At 50.1% G+C, this 6,856-nt stretch overlaps 1 long non-coding RNA gene across 1 annotated transcript in view; it reads left to right on the forward strand.

Moving 5' to 3' along the window:
- Nucleotides 1-3,384, forward strand: part of LOC145721573 (uncharacterized) — a 30,826-nt gene extending 27,442 nt beyond the window's left edge. The window contains exon 2 of the long non-coding RNA XR_014145329.1: nucleotides 2,032-3,384. This is a non-coding gene — a long non-coding RNA (uncharacterized LOC145721573). The remainder of the gene's footprint in view (nucleotides 1-2,031) is intronic.
- Nucleotides 3,385-6,856: the final 3,472 nt, after the last annotated feature.

Genomic DNA, 6,856 nt, shown 5'->3' on the forward strand with positions numbered 1-6,856 from the left:
TTTACCAAGGCCCACAGAGAAGGGGACTCTGGTAACTTGTTTTCATTTGGTGAGATCAAACCTTACACTGCCCACTAGGCGTGGTTCAAAACAAACCTGAGTGTTACCTTTTCAAAAAAAAAAAAACTTCAAGGGATGCCTGGGTAGCTCAGTCGGTTGAGTGTCTGCCTTCGGCCCAGGTCATGATCCCAGGGTCCTGGGATCAAGTGCTGCATTGGGCTCCCTGCTCCGTGGGGATCCTGCTTCTCCCTCCCCGTCTTCCTCTGCCTGCCGTTCTCCCTGCTTGTGCTCTCTCTCTCTCCCTCTCTCTCTGACAAATAAATAAATAAAATCTTTAAAAAAAAAAAAAACTTCAAATGCCTCAGAGAGCTCCTTAGTAATGTCCTTTATTAAGCAAAGATTCCTGTCCTAATTTTTCCCTTCTGTAAGGGATCTTCACGTAAACAAGATCCCCCTGTGTGTCCTGAACACTTTACCAAGTTACAAAAAATATACAGGGTCCAATTTTTGTCCACATTGCTGACAGGTACTGGACACTGGAGTGGTATTGGACTTGACTGGTACAGGCTAGCCTGTTCACCCTGGGTCTTTTTGGTATTTAGACAATGGATGGGGTTTTGTTTTTGTTTTTCCACTTTTCTTTTTTTCTTCCCGTTCCGCGCCCCCCCCCCTCCAATTTTTATCATTTAGAATTCTTGATGTGAACCCCACAGGGGAGAACGGAGGCTCATTAGCATTCAAGTTCTGTTTTTGGCTGCATATTTTAGCTGGTTTATTTGATAATCGGCATCCCTCCTGGGATCCAGCCCGCTTTTGCTCGGCTCATGCTGGGTGAATCTGTGATATTTCCCATTCTGCAGTCCTTCATTTATAACCCAGATGCAGCCTGCTTTCCCGTTCGTGAGATGACATGCCCGGACTACCCACACACAGATAAAGAATTAGGCAGAACTTGGCTGGGAAGATAAATCAAGCTAACCATCTCATTAGGCTTGAAAGACACAAATTAAGCTTGCATTGGAATTAACAGAGAAGCCTTCCAAAGAGACACGCAGTACAACAAGGGGTAGAAGAAATTGCCATGGCCGTTTCTCTCAGGAAGCTTGCCTCCATTGCCTGGAACAGAGGAAACATAAAGCCTCTTTTATAAAAGCTCCACAGACAGAGATTTGGGCTCAAAATAGCAGTATAACCTTCACTGAGTGCTTATCTAGGTACTGTGGGCTGAGACATTACACACGTTCTCTCTTCAAAACCTCACAATGACAGATGAGGTAAAGCACTATCAAGATTCCTCTTTAACCTAGGAGGAAACTGAGTCTCAGAGAGATTCCTTCCCTTGTCTCGGCGTCCCAGAGCTAGCCTAATGGTCACCGAGGATATCTGGCCCATGGCCCACGGCTTAACCTAGTGGCTCTTCTCCAGCATGAACTGACCTTTCAGGGGACATTGGGCCCCGTCTGGAGACATTTTGGATCGTGACAGCTGGTGAGGGTGGTGCTCTTGGCGTCGAGTGCATAGAAGCCTGTGGTGCTGCTCAAATCCTGCACAGGACAGCCCCCATGACAAAGAACGTCAGCAGTGCTGCTATTGAGAAACCCTGGGTTAACTACTCAACCAGACTTCAGTGATAGCTGACTGTCCCCCTAGACCTACCCACCTATAGTGCTCTGTACACAGCGTGGTAGGGCAATGGCTGTGAGTTTAAAGTTGCCTATTATAGGGGACGCCGCTATCTGGCAGAAGGACCAGCCGGTGCGGAGGCCAGGAGGCGGGAACATGCCTGGCATGGTGAGGAACAGCCGGCCACCTGGTATACCTGGCGTGAAGGGACTCACGGGCAGATGAGATGAGGGAAGTGGGGCGTTCTTACCATTAAAAGAAACAGATGATGTCCCAAAAGCAAGGGGCCCGTGCCTGCAGTTGAGGAACGTGTAGACTAACAGCCTCTGTCTTGTTCCCGCCTCCCTGTTCCGTTTCTCTCCTTCCTCCGACCTCCTCCCCGCCGCCCTCGCCCCTCTGGCTCCCTAGTGTTTGGCCACAACATGAAGAGCAGCAACGACTTCATCGGAAGGATTGTCATCGGCCAGTACTCTTCGGGCCCCTCCGAATCCAACCACTGGCGGCGAATGCTCAACACCCACCGCACAGCCGTAGAGCAGTGGCACAGCCTGAGGTCCCGGGCCGAGTGTGACCGCGTGTCTCCTGCCTCGCTGGAGGTGACCTGAGAGCTGTGGGAAAAGCAGCTTTCATTTGTTTAAAAAAAGAGGAGGAAAATTTCAGACAGAAAACGTGTCACATGCCTATTACATCCACACAACACACGCACACACACACTCAAATACACACACACACTAAATCCTCTCAGAACTGAGAGGAAGCTGACTATTGCACACAGAATGGTTGCCCTCAGTGGGCAAAGCCTGAGAACTTTCTAGAAACCCCATCTATACGTCACGAGCTGAGTGGGCTCTGCTGTGAGACTTACTGGCAGTGCTTGCTCCTGTTGATACCCCTACCCCCAAATGCACTTTCAACCCTCAGGCCAGAGAAGGGGCCTCCCCAAGGGTGCCAGCCTCCATCAAGATGAAATTCTCCAAGAGCTTGGCCAGTGTGTGGGAGGCCCGACCCCCACACCCAAAAGGCACACCTGCTGATTGGGTGGCTTCTGAACGGGCTGCTGTTCCCTGGGGGGGTTCTTCAGACCTGATACCTTCCCCCAAAAGTGTAAGTACTTTGTCTTCTCTTTAGTGGACGTGATAGATTAGACTATTTGGAGAAACCAAATGGCCTCAAAAAATATTCCAGTGTAAGAAACTTCCCTGGCTTAACTGAATTTGTCCTTGTGTTAGCTTATTCCTAAGGACCCCCCATGGGGAATGTTTTCGTGTGTGCCCTCACAGGTGAACACGTGTGTGTCCCTGTGTGTCCTCCTGGTGAGCAAGGTGGTCGGCAGGACCTCAGTCCTGAGCACTCCCTTCTCTCTGCCCCTCCCAGTGAAATTTCACCCAGTGTCCTCCTGTCTGTCATGACCCCACCTTCAGTAACAGCATGTGCGTATGTCAAGTAAATAGAATATGATAGAGCAAAAGTAACCTTTTTTGACGATTCATGGTGATTGTGGCACACGAAAGACTTGCAAAGGACAGTTACGTGGATTAAAATGGCCACCGCGCTCCCGTCCAAGAGGACTCCTTCCTTGTCATACTCTGAGCATCTCTCTGTGTTTGTGTGTGAACCAAAGTCATTTTTCTCATGCTAAGGAATTAGTGTAGTTAGGATAGATCTCTCCCTGTTGGATGCTACTGTATCTTTCCCACAGCCTCTTGTCTGGCATAATGGGGAGCTATTTATTGAAATTAAAGATTATTTATTTGTGCCATGCATTTGAGTTATCTTTTTCTTCATGAACACGGGGCATGAAGAGTGCAAAGTGTTGCGGTTACCGCTGCTGCGTAACAAACCATCCCAATGACTCAGAGCCCTGACGTGGCAGGGAGGTCAAGGGGGAAGGCAGGAGGGCAAGGTTAGGTTAAGTTTCTCAAGAGAAAAAAAGAGACTACAAAATGACTTCCTTATCGTGGTTGTCCAGAAGAGGATAAACGCATGAGAGAACAGGGGCACCTGGGTGGCTCAGTCGGTTAAGCGTCTGCCTTCGGCTCGGGTCCTGGTTCCGGGGTCCTGGGGTCGAGCCCCACGTCGGGCTCCCTGCTGAGCAGGGAGCCTGCTTCTCCCCTGCCCCCCCACTCCTTCCCCCTGCTGTCTCTCTCTCTCTCTCTCTCTGTGTCAACTAAATAAATAGAATCTTTAAAAAAAACAAAACAAAAAAACCATGAGAGAACAAAGAGCATGAGGAGGACGGGAACATAGCAGGCATTGGGCACTAGAGAGGAGGGACTACCAGTGACTGAGCCCATGGGCTTTGGAACCAAAGAAACCATGGTTCAAATCATGGACTCACCTCTCTCTAATTGTGTATCCTTGCACAAGCCATATAACTTCTCTGAGCTATGGTCTCCTCGTTATCTTAGTTAGGGGTACCTCAAAAGCAGACCTTGAGGCAAGGACTTGGGTGCTGCTTGTTTACTGGGGAGGGGACGCCAGGAAGCATTAAATGGAAGAACAAGTCAGAGAAAGGAGAAAAGCAGATGAAGGCTGCCTTGACTAGCACTGTGGGCAGCTGGGGCGCAGTCATGCTGGGGACCCCGGAGAATACACTTGACAGTGATCATGATGGGGAAGCTGGGGTAACTCCCGACGCTTATCCCTCAGGGCCTGAGGGTTGCCCCCGGAGACGTAAAATGTTTGGCCCTTTAGGACTGTCCTGTGCGGGCTGAGCAAGCTTCAGTAGCACCAAGAAATCCCCAGGCAGAGAACGGGGTGGCAGGTGGGGGACCATGTTCTCGGCCGAGTGTGAGGTCTGCATGCGCTGCAGCCACAGGGAAAGTCAGAGGGCCTGAGAGTGTGCTCTGAGGTGGAGCATCCCCGGCATCCGCCTCCCTCATCAGTAATAACAAGAGGGCTGACTCAGCACCACGGGAAATGCCAAATATCTCACGTAGTCCTCATGCGGAAACCCACACGGAAGATGTTCTTAATTCCCTTTTGCGAAGGAGGAAGCCAGGGCTTAATGAGATTAAGTGGCCAGTAAGTGGTAGAGTGGGATACCAGCTCAGGCCCGTCGGACTCGAGAGCCTGTTATGGGCTGGATTGTGGCCCCCTCAAAAAAGATGGCAGCCTGACCCCAGTACCTCAGAGTGTGACCTCTTTGGAGATCGGGTCTTTACAGAGGTAGTCAAGTTGAACTGAGGCCATTGACTGGGCCCTAATCCAGTATGACCGGTGTCCTTATAAAAAAAAGTGTGGGGGGGGGGTCAGAGATTAGGACCCAGAGACAGACACACACAGAGGGAAGATGATGGGCAGAGACAGAAGGTTGTAGATCCGTCCCTCACGGCCCTCAGAAGGAGCTAACCCTGCGGACACCTTGATTTTGGACCTCTGGCCTCCAGCACTGCGAGACCATGAATTCCCGGTGTGGTTAACTACGCTCGCTGGACTCTCCTCTCTGAAAATAGGGTGACTGTTGTTAGCCCGCACGGTTCATTTGAGGATTAGCCTGGATGATCGCCGCACCATCTCCACATGTACTTGCAGACTGTTCCTGCGAAGCACACATCAGGCGATGTTTGCTGGTTGGCCAGAGGGGACAGTTGTAGGATGGATGTCCGAGCTGTCCACGTCTCCAAGGAGAGAGTTTGTCAGGAGACTAGGGAAATGTGTTGAAAGGTGAAGGAATGACTTGGTTTCTATTGAAACTTGGGCTCAAGGTGCCCTGTCGTGAGCTACCCATTAGCGTCCTCCTCCTCCTCCTCAGCTGGAAGATGGGAAAGGAGATTCACCGGCCACCTACTCACCCTCTTTGGAGTGTGGGGACCCAAGTTCAAAGGGAGGAGGTGGGGTGGGAGCGGTGGGGTGAAGTTTGAAAGCCGAATCTGTTTTCCCACAGCCAGTCCTTGAGTCCTCTCGTCTCTTGGGACTCCAGAGCCCCTCAGGATTTCAGTCCACCCCCGGGAGTTGACAGAACCTATGACTTCTGCCAGCCCAGCTCAGACATGCTGAGTCCCAGGGCGCCAGGAACAGCTGTTTGGAGCTCTGATATTTCACTTTGAAAACACTGGGAATCACAGCAGGGGAGGAAAGAAGGACTCCTTTCCTTTCTGAGCGGCCTGCCACGGTCACTGGGCTACCTGCCCTTTTCAATGTTCAAAAAGACCATTGAAAATAACTCAGGGATTGGGGCACCTCGCTGGCTCAGTCGGTAGAGCATGCGACTCTTGATCTCGGGGTTGTGAGTTCAAGCCCCGTGTTGGATGTAGAGATTACTGAAAAAATAAAATCTCAGGGGCGCCCAGGTGGCTCCATCGGTTAGGTGTCCGACTCTTGATTTTGGCTCAGGTCATGCTCTCAGGGTGGTGGGATTAAGCCCCTTATCAGGCTCTGTGCTCAGTGGGGAGTGTGCTTGAAGATTCTCTCCCTCTGCCCCCTCCCACCCCGGTGCGCACACATGCTCTCTCTCTCTCAAATCTTTTTTAAAAATAAAGTCTTAAAAAAAAATAAATAACACAGGGGCGCCTGGGTGGCTCAGTCGTTAAGCGTCTGCCTTCGGCTCAGGTCATGATCCCAGGGTCCTGGGATCGAGCCCCGCATCGGGCTCCCTGCTCAGCGGGGAGTCTGTTTCTCCCTCTGCCCCTCACCCCACTTGTGCTCTCTCTCACTTTCTTTGTCCCTCTCTCAAATAAATAAATAAAAAATGTTTAAAAAAAATAAATAAATAACTCAGGAATGATCATCACTATGGAAAAACTAAAATCAATGCCTAGAAAAAAAAACTGACAGCATTGCCCTCAAGGTTGGCCAGGGTTATCCTTTGGGAGTTGGTTTTACCGCTCAACCATATACCTTCCTGTACGGTATTTTCGAAGGTTGCATCATGATCTAATGGTAGCTAATGTATATTAAGCACTTACCATGTCAAGCACTGTTCTAAGCACTTGTGTGAGGCAAGAACTGATTTGTTCCCATTTTGCAGATGAGGAAACTGAGGCTTATGGGATTACATAACAGTATGTGGTCCTACTGCAGCAGATGCCTGAAGGGGAAAGCCATGAAATGAACTCGCCTCCACTGTCCCTTTTTTAACGGTGGTGAGGGCGCAGGGGACTTTGTTTTATTGGTAAATAAAGAGCATTTTTTTTAAAAGCTAAGAAACTAACGGAGATGATAGATGATAGATAGATATAGATAGATAGATAGATGATAGAGGAGAGGTGGGAGAGGAGGGGAGGGGAGGGGA

This window comes from Leptonychotes weddellii, chromosome 5 (genome assembly GCF_054177405.1).
Source record: "Leptonychotes weddellii isolate Sample4059 chromosome 5, ASM5417740v2, whole genome shotgun sequence".
NCBI classification, from domain to species: domain Eukaryota; kingdom Metazoa; phylum Chordata; class Mammalia; order Carnivora; family Phocidae; genus Leptonychotes; species Leptonychotes weddellii.